The sequence below is a fragment of the Coregonus lavaretus genome (genome assembly GCF_964263955.1).
Source record: "Coregonus lavaretus genome assembly, contig: HAP1_SCAFFOLD_3393, whole genome shotgun sequence".
Taxonomy (NCBI): domain Eukaryota; kingdom Metazoa; phylum Chordata; class Actinopteri; order Salmoniformes; family Salmonidae; genus Coregonus; species Coregonus lavaretus.
The window spans coordinates 50,217-63,906 of NW_028166906.1; positions in this window are offsets into that span (position 1 = coordinate 50,217).

A 13,690-nucleotide genomic window follows, 5' to 3' on the forward strand; every position below is an offset into this window, starting at 1 on the left:
TACACACAGTACATATGATGTACACACAGTACATATGGTCAGTGGCGGCTGGCCGATAGAGGGCGCTAGGGCGCCGCCCCCTTAAATAAAATTATTTAAAAAAAATAATAAAAAATAAATAATAATAATAATAATAAAAACATCAGTATGTCAATATTTGTGTGTTTGAAATATGGAATGCACACAGTAATATGTGTAAGATATGATAGAAAATCATATTCGCAACCTTTCCTCTGCCTGTCAAACGCCTCGTCAGCTCTGGGCGATACAGAAAGTGCCCCGAGGAGGCGGGTCTACGTAGCAGTTAAGCCAATTGCTAATTTAAGATATGAATGTATGACATAAAATGTAGCCAATCAGCGATCTTAAATCGAATCCAAGGAGGGCGATTATTTTATCGCCCCAAGCTCGCCCCTGATAAAATAAGGACCGGGCTCCAGTGGCGCCATTTTTACTAGACGACAATGGCGAGCGCAAACGTTACTCCTCCAAGACCCAACCCTAACTCGGTGAAATCTCTCCTCCAAGATCCGTTTGAGAGGAGAACTTTGTCAGAGAAAGTTCGGGTGAAAGAGCTGGGCCCAGATCAACCTGACCTCTCAATCAGACAGCAGGCTAGCGAGAAAGGGAAGCAGTATATGCGCGGCTTCTCCCGTAGCTGGTACACCAGGAAGGCTTGGCTAGCTGGGTGCACTGATGCTAATGCTTTATTTTGCTTTCCGTGCTTGCTTTTTAAAACGACGGGGTCAGATTCAGCATGGACAGGTACCGGAGTGAGGGATATGAAGCACCTTTCAGAGAAGGTAAAGAAACATGAGAACACCAGGGCACACATGGACAACTCTGTAAAGCTAGCTGTATTAGGAAGGGTGAACATTGCTACGCAGCTGGATGACGGCCACAGGATTGCGGTGAGGAAACACAATGAGGAGGTGGATAAAAGCAGGCACATTCTATCCAAAATTATCGATTGTGTGAAGTTCTGTGGGGCTTTTGAGTTGGCCTTGCGTGGGCACGAGGAGACTGACTCCTCGGACAACCCCGGCATTTTCCGGGGCTTAGTGGATTTTGTTGCCTCCCTCGACAGTGTGCTGGAGGAGCACCTGAAGACAGCTACCGTTTTTAAGGGCACGTCAAAGACGATACAGAACGAGCTGTTGGACTGTATGCTGTCAGTGCTTAAGGATTACATCCTGGAGGAAGTAAAGAGTGCTGATTTTATCGCCATTCAAGCTGACGAGACGACTGACGTTTCCACCCACTGCCAGTTGGTGCTTGTGATACGCTACATCGATGCTAAAAGTAACGTCCAAGAGCGTTTTTTCGAGTTCATTTTGATCGAGAACGCAACCGCCGACACCATCGCTACAGCGCTGCTGGAAAGGCTCAGCACCATACTCTCACATGGACAAAAGGCCAAACTTATTGCCCAGGCTTACGACGGAGCAAGTGTGATGAGGGGAGCCACCGGCGGAGTGCAGCGTAAAATAGTGGATGTGTACGAAAATGCGCACTACGTCCACTGCTATGCACATCAGCTGAACCTCATCATGCAGCAGGCTACTTCACGCATCCCCAGGATCGGCACTTTCTTTTCCGACCTTGCAGGATTTTCTGCTTTCTTCTCCAGGTCTCCCAAGCGAACCACCGTGCTTGACGAAGTGGTTGCGCATAGACTCCCCAGAGCCTCTACAACACGGTGGAACTTCCACAGTCGCGCTGTAAACACTGTGTACGAGTACAGGGATGACCTCCTAACGTGTTTCCAGACCATCAGAGACTCTGGGAACTTTGATGCCCCGACTGTCAGAGAGGCGGGGGGCTTTGTGAGGATGCTCGAAGACGAGGCTTTCTGTTTTTTCCTGGCACTGTTCCACAAGATCATGCCAAATGTGGACATGCTTTTCAGCCAGCTGCAGAAGAGGAACATCGACCCTGTCTTCATTAAAGCACTTGTCCAGAGGTTCACAGACAGCATGCTAACAATCAGGTAAATAACTATATTTACTATTGGCTGATAAAGATGTTGTTAGAAAGATGAATAGTTCACTTACAACAGTTTAAAAGCCTAAATGTGTCTGGTCATCAAAGTGAGTGATTATCATAGAGCCGTCACAATTATATTTGTTTTAGTATTTTAAAAGGAAAGAGAAGACACAATCAGACGTTGATAATAATGCAGGAAAGTACTACACAGTTTGTAATAATTATTCAGGTGTCCACCAGGTCAATTTCTAGAAGAGGCCTAGTTGTTATTGAAGATTAACTTATTGCTAAGTGCACAGCAGAACAAAATGATGTTGCATCCCTCTCACAAATGTAATAGAAAAAGGCTTTAAAACGTAATAACATCAGTTAATTATGTACATCACAGGTTAAAAGCAGTTACTAGACATAGTTTGTGTGTATATACACACTATCTGTCTGTCTGTCTGTCTGTCTGTCTGTCTGTCTATATATATATATATATATATATATATATATATATATATATATATATATATATATATATATATATATATAAATAAATAAAAGTCACTGGTTGTGTGTTGAGGGGGAATTACAGTGAGTTAAGAAGTCTGATTGCAAGTTATCAAATTAAACTTTATTTTTTGGACCCAGGGCCTCAATTCCCTCTTTGTGTGGGGACAGCGCATCTGACGAGCAGCAACAGCCCATCAAGCGACGGAGGATGCTGGGACCAGGAGAACAACAGAGGTTGGCTATAGAGGTAAGTTGTGATGTAATTGTCAGTGTTTCCCCCTAGAACCTTTTTCAGGCCTGGTAGTATGTAGCCAAAACCCTGAACAATCAGCACCTTGGTAATCATATACTTGAGTTGGACATAGGCATGTGTCAGTCAGGATCACTTGCATCAAAATAGCTTAATTGCAAATTAAAGCTGATGATGTATCTTTTACAGGTATGTGATACCATCCTGAGTCATGCCAAAGAGAGGTTCTCCTTCACCCAGCACCTCATCAGCGCAACACTATTGCACGGAGAGTTGTTCCCACAACACAGTGTGAAGTTCCCCGATACAGCGCTTGAAACAACCGTGGAGGCGTACCCCATGTTGAACAAGGCCAAGCTCAAAACCGAACTGTCCCTCATCTATGAGAACAGTGAGTTCAAGGCTTGTAGTGGTGCAGTGCCCCTGTACCAGTTCTTCATGGAGAACAACCTTCAGAGCACTTTCACAGAGACTGCCAGCCTCCTCAAGATCCTCATCACCACACCCATGACAACTGCTGAGTCAGAAAGGTGCTTCTCTACACTGAAAAGGATCAAGACCTTCCTGAGAAACAGCATGACACAGGATCGCCTGAACGCTCTGGCCATGCTCTCCATGGAGAAGAAACTTGTCAGGGACATTCCTGACTTTAATCAAAGGGTCATTGAGAGGTTTGCCACTCAGAAGGACAGACGGGCAAAATTCCTGTACAAATAAGATGACAGACACACACACACAGAGCAGCTCTGGCCGCATGTTTCTTTGTATATAGTTGACCTTAGCATAAAAAATCCAGTTATATATGGTACTCTAGAAAGTCTTAATAGTGTCTTTGCTAATATTACTGTATAGATGTTGTTTTGTATCAATTAATTGTTGCAGTTCTGGAGCACATTAACAATTAGTCACATTTAGTATGATCATAAAATACTGTATGCTATTCTTCCAGTCAAAGGTTTGAGTTCATCCACTTGATATCCATTTCTATATTATACATCCTTTTATACAGTGTAAGATTTCCTATAAACTTTATAATAATTTCATGTTATTGTCCACTTTCCACTCTGTTCTGACAGCATGCCTGTTGCGTTGCCTGTTTACTACCAATGGTGAAAAGTTCACTTTAAATGCAAATGAAAGGCTTGGGTTTGTGTAATATGTTTTTGTGTAAGAATGCCTCAACTTTTTAATATTGGCATTAAATAATTACTGAATGTTTCACTGAGCACTGCTGTCCTGCAGTTTGTGTTAAAATATATCGCGATGGTTACAGGAAAAAAAAAGTATGGCACAGCCCCACCGAGAATATTTTTCACCAGCCGCCACTGCATATGGTGTACATACAGTACATTCTATGAAAGGCAGCAACATAATAAGTAATAAGTAGTGATCTGCTTGTAGATTATCAACACTAACCACATCCTACAACACAGCTAGCATCCCACATCCTACAACACAGCTAGCATCACACATCCTACAACACAGCTAGCATCCCACATCCTACAACACAGCTAGCATCCCACATCCTACAACACAGCTAGCATCCCACATCCTACAACACAGCTAGCATCCCACATCCTACAACACAGCTAGCATCCCACATCCTACAACACAGCTAGCATCCCACATCCTACAACACAGCTAGCATCCCACATCCTACAACACAGCTAGCATCCCACATCCTACAACACAGCTAGCATCCCACATCCAACAACACAGCTAGCATCCCACATCCTACAACACATCTAGCATCCCACATCCTACAACACAGCTATGCTCCCACATCCTACAACACAGGTATGCTCCCACATCCTATAACACAGCTAGCATCCCACATCCTACAACACAGCTAGCATCCCACATCCTACAACACAGCTAGCATCCCACATCCTACAACACAGCTAGCATCCCACATCCTACAACACAGCTAGCATCCCACATCCTACAACACAGCTAGCATCCCACATCCTACAACACAGCTAGCATCCCACATCCTACAACACAGCTAGCATCCCACATCCTACAACACAGCTAGCATCCCACATCCTACAACACAGCTAGCATCCCACATCCTACAACACAGCTAGCATCCCACATCCTACAACATAGCCTGGCTCCCACATCCTACAACACACCATGGCTCTCACATCCTACAATATAGCCTGGCTCCCACATCCTACAATATAGCCTGGCTCCCACATCCTACAATATAGCCTGGCTCCCACATCCTACAATATAGCCTGGCTCCCACATCCTACAATATAGCCTGGCTCCCACATCCTACAATATAGCCTGGCTCCCACATCCTACAACATAGCCTGGCTCCCACATCCTATAACATAGCCTGGCTCCCACATCCTATAACATAGCCTGGCTCCAACATTCTACAATATAGCCTGGCTCCCACATCCTACAATATAGCCTGGATCTCACATCCTACACTATAGCCTGGCTCCCACATCCTATAACATAGCCTGGCTCCCACATCCTACAATATAGCTAGGTTTCCACATCCTACAACATAGCCTGGCTCCCACATCCTACAACATAGCCTGGCTCCCACATCCTACAACATAGCCTGGCTCCCACATCCTACAACACAGCTAGGCTTCCACATCCTACAACATAGCATGGCTCCCACATCCTACATCATAGCCTGGCTCCCACATTCTACATCATAGCCTGGCTCCCACATCCTACAACATAGCCTGGCTCCCACATCCTACAACATAGCTAGGCTCCCACATCCTACAACATAGCCTGGCTCCCACATCCTACAACATAGCCTGGCTCCCACATCCTACAACATAGCCTGGCTCCCACATCCTACAACACAGCTAGGCTTCCACATCCTACAACATAGCCTGGCTCCCACATCCTACAACATAGCTAGGCTCCCACATCCTACAACATAGCCTGGCTCCCACATCCTACAACATAGCCTGGCTCCCACATCCTACAACATAGCCTGGCTCCCACATCCTACAACACAGCTAGGCTTCCACATCCTACAACATAGCCTGGCTCCCACATCCTACAACATAGCATGGCTCCCACATCCTACATCATAGCCTGGCTCCCACATCCTACAACATAGCATGGCTCCCACATTCTACATCATAGCCTGGCTCCCACATCCTACAACATAGCCTGGCTCCCACATCCTACAACATAGCTAGGCTCCCACATCCTACAACATAGCCTGGCTCCCACATCCTACAACATAGCCTGGCTCCCACATCCTACAACATAGCCTGGCTCCCACATCCTACAACATAGCTTGGCTCCCACATCCTACAACACAGCTAGGCTTCCACATCCTACAACATAGCCTGGCTCCCACATCCTACAACATAGCATGGCTCCCACATCCTACATCATAGCCTGGCTCCCACATCCTACAACATAGCATGGCTCCCACATTCTACATCATAGCCTGGCTCCCACATCCTACAACATAGCCTGGCTCCCACATCCTACAACATAGCTAGGCTCCCACATCCTACAACATAGCCTGGCTCCCACATCCTACAACATAGCCTGGCTCCCACATCCTACAACATAGCCTGGCTCCCACATCCCACAATATAGCCTGGCTCCCACATCCTACAACATAGCCTGGCTCCCACATCCTACAACACAGCTAGGCTTCCACATCCTACAACATAGCCTGGCTCCCACATCCTACAACATAGAATGGCTCCCACATCCTACATCATAGCCTGGCTCCCACATCCTACAACATAGCATGGCTCCCACATTCTACATCATAGCCTGGCTCCCACATCCTACAACATAGCCTGGCTCCCACATCCTACAACATAGCTAGGCTCCCACATCCTACAACATAGCCTGGCTCCCACATCCTACAACATAGCCTGGCTTCCACATCCCACAATATAGCCTGGGTCCCACAGGAGCCAGGCTAAATTGCGTGAGCAACTTGCGGCACAGCGGGGAAAAAACTAAATCTGAATTAATGGCGGATAGAAGTCCCCGCTCGGGATAACATTTCCAGAATAATAAGGAATAACTTTGCGAAATGTAACTATAATGTTATAATTACTAATAATAGTATATAATTATAAATAACTATAATGTCTATTTATTCAACAAATTATGTTAAATGTTCAACAGAAAAACCTGATTTTGCTTTGTCATTATGGGGTATTGTGTGTAGATTGATGAGGGAACATTTTTGATTTTGCATCATCTGTGGATCTGTTGGGGCGGTATGCAAATTGGAGTGGGTCTAGGGTTTCTGGGATAATGCTGTTGATGTGAGCCATGACCAGCCTTTCAAAGCACTTCATGGCTACAGATGTGAGTGCTACGGGTCGGTAGTCATTTAGGCAGGTTATCTTAGTGTCATTGGGCACGGGGACTATGGTGGTCTGCTTGAAACATGTTGGTATTACAGACTCAGTCTGGGACATGTTGAAAATGTCAGTGAAGACACTTGCCAGTTGGTCAGCACATGCTCGGAGTACACGTCCTGGTAATCCGGCACTGCGGCCTTGTGAATGTTGACCTGTTTAAAAGTCTTACTCACATCGGCTATGGAGAGCGTGATCACATAGTCATCCGGAACAGCTGGTGCTCTCATGCATGCTTCAGTGATGCTTGCCTCACATTTACATTTACATTTACGTCATTTAGCAGACGCTCTTATCCAGAGCGACTTACAAATTGGTGCATTCAACTTATGATAGCCAGTGGGACAATCACCGTTTTTTTTTTATGGGGGGGGGGGGGTAGAAGGATTACTTTTATACTATCCCAGGTATTCCTTAAAGAGGTGGGGTTTCAAGTGTCTCCGGAAGGTGGTCAGTGACTCCGCTGTCCTGGCGTCGTGGGGGAGCTTGTTCCACCATTGGGGTGCCAGAGCTGCGAATAGCTTTGACTGGGCTGAGCGGGAACTGTGCTTCCGCAGAGGTAGGGGGGGCTAGCAGGCCAGAGGAGGATGAACGTAGTGCCCTCGTTTGGGTGTAGGGACTGATCAGAGCCTGAAGGTAAGGAGGTGCCGTTCCCCTCACAGCTCCGTAGGCAAGCACCATGGTATTGTAGTAGATGCAAGCCTCAACTGGAAGCCAGTGGAGTGTGCGGAGGAGCGGGGTGACGTGAGAGAACAATTATTATTTTTTTTTATTTTTTGGGGGGGGGGGGGTAGATCAGCTTAATATTGCAGATAGATTGTAACTTCCATCAATGTAATTGTCTGCATCACTTCCAATCCTCCATGTTTATATATATATATATATACACTGCTCAAAAAAATAAAGGGAACACTTAAACAACACAATGTAACTCCAAGTCAATCACACTTCTGTGAAATCAAACTGTCCACTTAGGAAGCAACACTGATTGACAATAAATTTCACATGCTGTTGTGCAAATGGATTAGACAACAGGTGGAAATTATAGGCAATTAGCAAGACACCCCCAATAAAGAAGTGGTTCTGCAGGTGGTGACCACAGACCACTTCTCAGTTCCTATGCTTCCTGGCTGATGTTTTGGTCACTTTTGAATGCTGGCGGTGCTTTCACTCTAGTGGTAGCATGAGACGGAGTCTACAACCCACACAAGTGGCTCAGGTAGTGCAGCTCATCCAGGATGACACATCAATGCGAGCTGTGGCAAGAAGGTTTGCTGTGTCTGTCAGCGTAGTGTCCAGAGCATGGAGGCGCTACCAGGAGACAGGCCAGTACATCAGGAGACGTGGAGGAGGCCGTAGGAGGGCAACAACCCAGCAGCAGGACCGCTACCTCCGCCTTTGTGCAAGGAGGAGCAGGAGGAGCACTGCCAGAGCCCTGCAAAATGACCTCCAGCAGGCCACAAATGTGCATGTGTCTGCTCAAACGTTGAGGGGTGGTATGAGGGCCCGACGTCCACAGGTGGGGGTTGTGCTTACAGCCCAACACCGTGCAGGACGTTTGGCATTTGCCAGAGAACACCAAGATTGGCAAATTCGCCACTGGCGCCCTGTGCTCTTCACAGATGAAAGCAGGTTCACACTGAGCACATGTGACAGACGTGACAGAGTCTGGAGACGCCGTGGAGAACGTTCTGCTGCCTGCAACATCCTCCAGCATGACCGGTTTGGCGGTGGGTCAGTCATGGTGTGGGGTGGCATTTCTTTGGGGGGCCGCACAGCCCTCCATGTGCTCGCCAGAGGTAGCCTGACTGCCATTAGGTACCGAGATGAGATCCTCAGACCCCTTGTGAGACCATATGCTGGTGCAGTTGGCCCTGGGTTCCTCCTAATGCAAGACAATGCTAGACCTCATGTGGCTGGAGTGTGTCAGCAGTTCCTGCAAGAGGAAGGCATTGATGCTATGGACTGGCCCGCCCGTTCCCCAGACCTGAATCCAATTGAGCACATCTGGGACATCATGTCTCGCTCCATCCACCAACGCCACGTTGCACCACAGACTGTCCAGGAGTTGGCGGATGCTTTAGTCCAGGTCTGGGAGGAGATCCCTCAGGAGACCATCCGCCACCTCATCAGGAGCATGCCCAGGCGTTGTAGGTAGGTCATACAGGCACGTGGAGGCCACACACACTACTGAGCCTCATTTTGACTTGTTTTAAGGACATTACATCAAAGTTGGATCAGCCTGTAGTGTGGTTTTCCACTTTAATTTTGAGGGTGACTCCAAATCCAGACCTCCATGGGTTGATACATTTGATTTCAATTGATAATTTTTGTGTGATTGTGTTGTCAGCACATTCAACTATGTAAAGAAAAAAGTATTTAATAAGATTATTTCATTCATTCAGATCTAGGATGTGTTGTTGAAGTGTTCCCTTTATTTTTTTGAACAGTGAATAAGGCTCAAATATTCATGTTTCAGGGGAGATCTGTGCACAGCCAGTTATTTGTTAATTAGGCCATTCTTATAATATTTGTAACGTTGTTGCAATTACATTGCTACGGTTTAATAGAGGGGAATCCCAGCTTCCCAACGGTACAGTGGAAAGGGGACAACCACATTAATGCATAGTTAGCTATAGTTAACTAGCGAGATAACCGCTACAAGTTATGTTTTGAATTGGCTATCTAGTTAGTCTGTCGTCTGTCATTATGTTATACCTGCTGCTGAAATATCGCGCGCTCTCTCCTCGGGCAACGGCCCACTCACACTGGCACACACTGGCACACACTGGCACACACAGACGGGCACTGGCACACACTGGCACACACAGACGGGCACTGGCACACACTGGCACACACAGACGGGCACTGGCACACACTGGCACACACAGACGGGCACTGAAGAGTCATTCCGATGACGGCTGATATGTAGATTTTTAAGTGTTAATAATATTTAAAAGTGTCATGAATTACATTTCCATGACTTTTTAATGACTGTACAAACCCTAATTTGACAGTTTGGCGCATTTTCAATCTGCACAATCTCGAACAGGTCTACTGTCCTGCACAGATTCACAGACTACAGTCAGAAAATGAATGTCCAATCTCCATCGCTATTCAATGCAGATTCCGCCTTCATCACGGTTTGATCTAACTTTTTTTTTTTGCCTCAGTGTGTGAATCTGTTTGTTTTATAGAGGGTACGCAATTTCCCCCAAAAATAGAGATGCCGGCATTGCGCTCCAGACAGGAACGGCCCAAATCAAGCCCTGGTAGGGTAGGGACGTCCCAAGGATCCCGGATAGTACTAACCGGCATTGTACAGAGACCGCTGTAGCGTAGACGCGTCTGTGATTTGTGGTGGCAGTGCGCATGTGCATGAGAGGAGATCGCTGTCTGCGAGCTAGATGGTGCTGAAACGATGTGATTCGACCAACGGTTTTTCTAGATTCTTCTAGTAGCCTACAATAAGAGAGGAGAGATAGAGATAGATAGAGATCTACAATAAGAGAGGAGAGAAAGAGATCTGCATTGTGCACATTTATTAGCTAACCATCTTGAGAAGAATGTGCCTGTCTGAGAGCAGTGGTGTAAAGTACTTAAGTAAAAAATACTTTAAAGTACTACTTAAGTACTTTTTGGGGGGTATCTGTACTTTACTATTTATATTTTTGACTACTTTAACTTTACTTCACTACATTTCTAAATATAATAATGTACTTTTTACTCCATACATTTTCCCTGACACCCAAAAGTACTCGTTACATTTTGAATGCTGAGCAGGAAGGGAAACTGGTCCAATTCACACACTTACTGCCTCTGATCTAGCGGACTCACTAAACACAAATGCTTCTTTGTAAATGATGTCTGAGTGTTGGAGTATGCCCCTGACTATCAGTAAATAAATAAAAACAAGAACATCGTGATTTCTGGTTTGTTTAATATAAGGATGATACTTTTACTTTTGATACTTAAGTATATTTTAGCAATTACATTTATTTTTTATACTTAAGTATATTTAAATCCAAATACTTTTAGACTTTTACTGAAGTAGTGTTTTACTGGGTGACTTTCACTTTTACTTGAGTCATTTTCTATTAAGGTATCTCTACTTTTACTCAAGTATGACAATTTAGTCATACTATATACATACTATATACAATGGCGCCGGAGGAGATGGCTGCCGTTTTACGGGCTCCTAACCAAATGTGCTATTGTGTGTGTTTTTTCGCATTATTTGTAACTTATTTTGTACATAATGTTTCTGCCACCGTCTCTTATGACCGAAAAGAGCTTCTGGATATCAGGACAGTTATTACTCACCTCGTACTGGACAAAGATTTTTTCTGTAACGAGTCGGACGCGAAGGATTTACTTCAGACACCCGACAAGGCCCAAATCACAGTCATTCGCATGAAGAAGAGACAGAGATATTGGGGACGTAGGTCGGGGTGCCTTGTAAAGATCCGACGGCGAGTGGGTAATCTGCCTCTACCATCAGTCCTATTAGCTAACGTACAGTCATTGGATAATAAACTGGATGAGCTCCGATCAAGAATATCCTACCAACGGGACATTAAAAACTGTAATATCTTACGTTTCACGAGTCGTGGCTGAACGACGACATGGATAACATACAACTGGCGGGGTTTTCGGTGCATCGGCAGGATAGAACAGCTTCCTCCGGTAAGACAAGGGGTGGCTGTCTGTGTATATTTGTAAATAACAGCTGGTGCACAAAATCCTATATTAAGGAAGTCTCGAGGTTTTGCTCGCCTGAGGTATGGTATCTCATGATAAGCTGTAGACCACACTATTTACCAAGAGAGTTTTCATCTATATTTTTAGTAGCTGTCTATTTACCCCCACAAGCCGATGCTGGAACTAAGATTGCACTCAACAAACTGTATAAGGCCATAAATAAGGGTCACATGGAGAAAATCGGACCTCTCTTAAATGAAAGAGGATGGCCCATCTTTCAGCAAAATATACACTACTGGTCAAAAGTTTGGACATGCCTACTCATTCAAGGATATTTCTTTATTTGTACTATTTTTTTTACATAGTACAATAATAGTGAAGACATCAAAACTATGAAATAACACATATGGAATAATGTAGTAACCAAAAAAAGTGTTAAACAAATCAAAATGTATTTTATATTTGAGGTTCTTCAAATAGCCACCCTTTGCCTTGATGACAGCTTTGCACACTCTTGGCATTCTCTTAAACAGCTTCATGAGGTAATCACCTGGAATCTGCAGGAATGCCCCCCCTCGAGCAACCCATTGGTTCCTTCATGAACCCCCCCCCCCGCTAACTAGCAAGCTTGCTAGTTAGCGACACCGTGTGCTACAGTGCCTTCAGAAAGTATTCACACCCCTTGACTTTTCCATATTTTGTTGTGCTACAGCCTGATTTTAAAATTGATTAAACATATGTTTCCCATGCCAATAAAGCCCTTTTAATTACATTTACATTTTAGTCATTTAGCAGACGCTCTTATCCAGAGCGACTTACAGTTCGTGAATACATATATATATATATATTTTTTGTATTTTTTTTACTGGCCCCCCGTGGGAATCGAACCCACAACCCTGGCGTTGCAAACGCCATGCTCTATCAACTGAGCCACATCCCTGCCGGCCATTCCTCCCCTACCCTGGACCAATTGTGCGCCGCCCATGAGTCTCCGGTCGCGGCCGGCTGCGACAGAGCCTGGATTCGAACCAGGATCTCTAGTGGCACAGTTAGCACTGCTATGCAGTGCCTTAGACCACTGCGCCACTCAGGAGGAATTCAATTAAATTGAATTGAATTGAGAGAGAGACAAAAAGAGAGAGAGAGAGAGAGAGAGAGAGAGAGAGAGAGAGAGAGAGAGAGAGAGAGAGAGAGAGAGAGAGAGAGAGAGAGAGAGAGAGAGAGAGAGAGAGAGAGAGAGAGAGAGAGAGAGAGAGAGAGAGAGAGAGAGAGAGAGAGAGAGAGAGAGAGAGAGAGAGAGAGAGAGCACTTGAGAGAGAAGGTTGTCAAGGCAAAAATGAAGGTAGGGTGGATGGGTTCTTCCTTACTCTTCTTTCTGATTGGCTGCTGCCCCTGTAGCCAGTCCCCTCCCCCTCTGTGTTGCTGCAGCTCAGTCTGTTCTCTCTCTCTCTCTGTCTGGTCCGTCTCTGTTGCCGTAGCGATCTCCTCTCTCTCCCCCAGACCAGACCAGGCAGCATAACCCCCTGGACTAACACACGGACGGATAGACCTGGCCTTTATCGCTGTAATGATGGATCCACCGTGGAACATCCAGAGACACTATTATCCCCACCAAGACCCAGCAATACAGTACCATGGAATATCCAGAGATACTACTATCACCACCACGACACGGCAACAGAGTAAGTCTAGGGGGAAGAGGGATGGAGGAGGGAAGGAGGGATGGAGGAGGGGAGGAGGGATGGAGGAGGGGAGGAGGGATGGAGGAGGGAAGGAGGGATGGAGGGAGGGAAGGAGGGATGGAGGAGGGGAGGAGGGATGGAGGAGGGGAGGAGGGATGGAGGAGGGGAGAGGATGGAGGAGGGGAGGAAGGGATGGG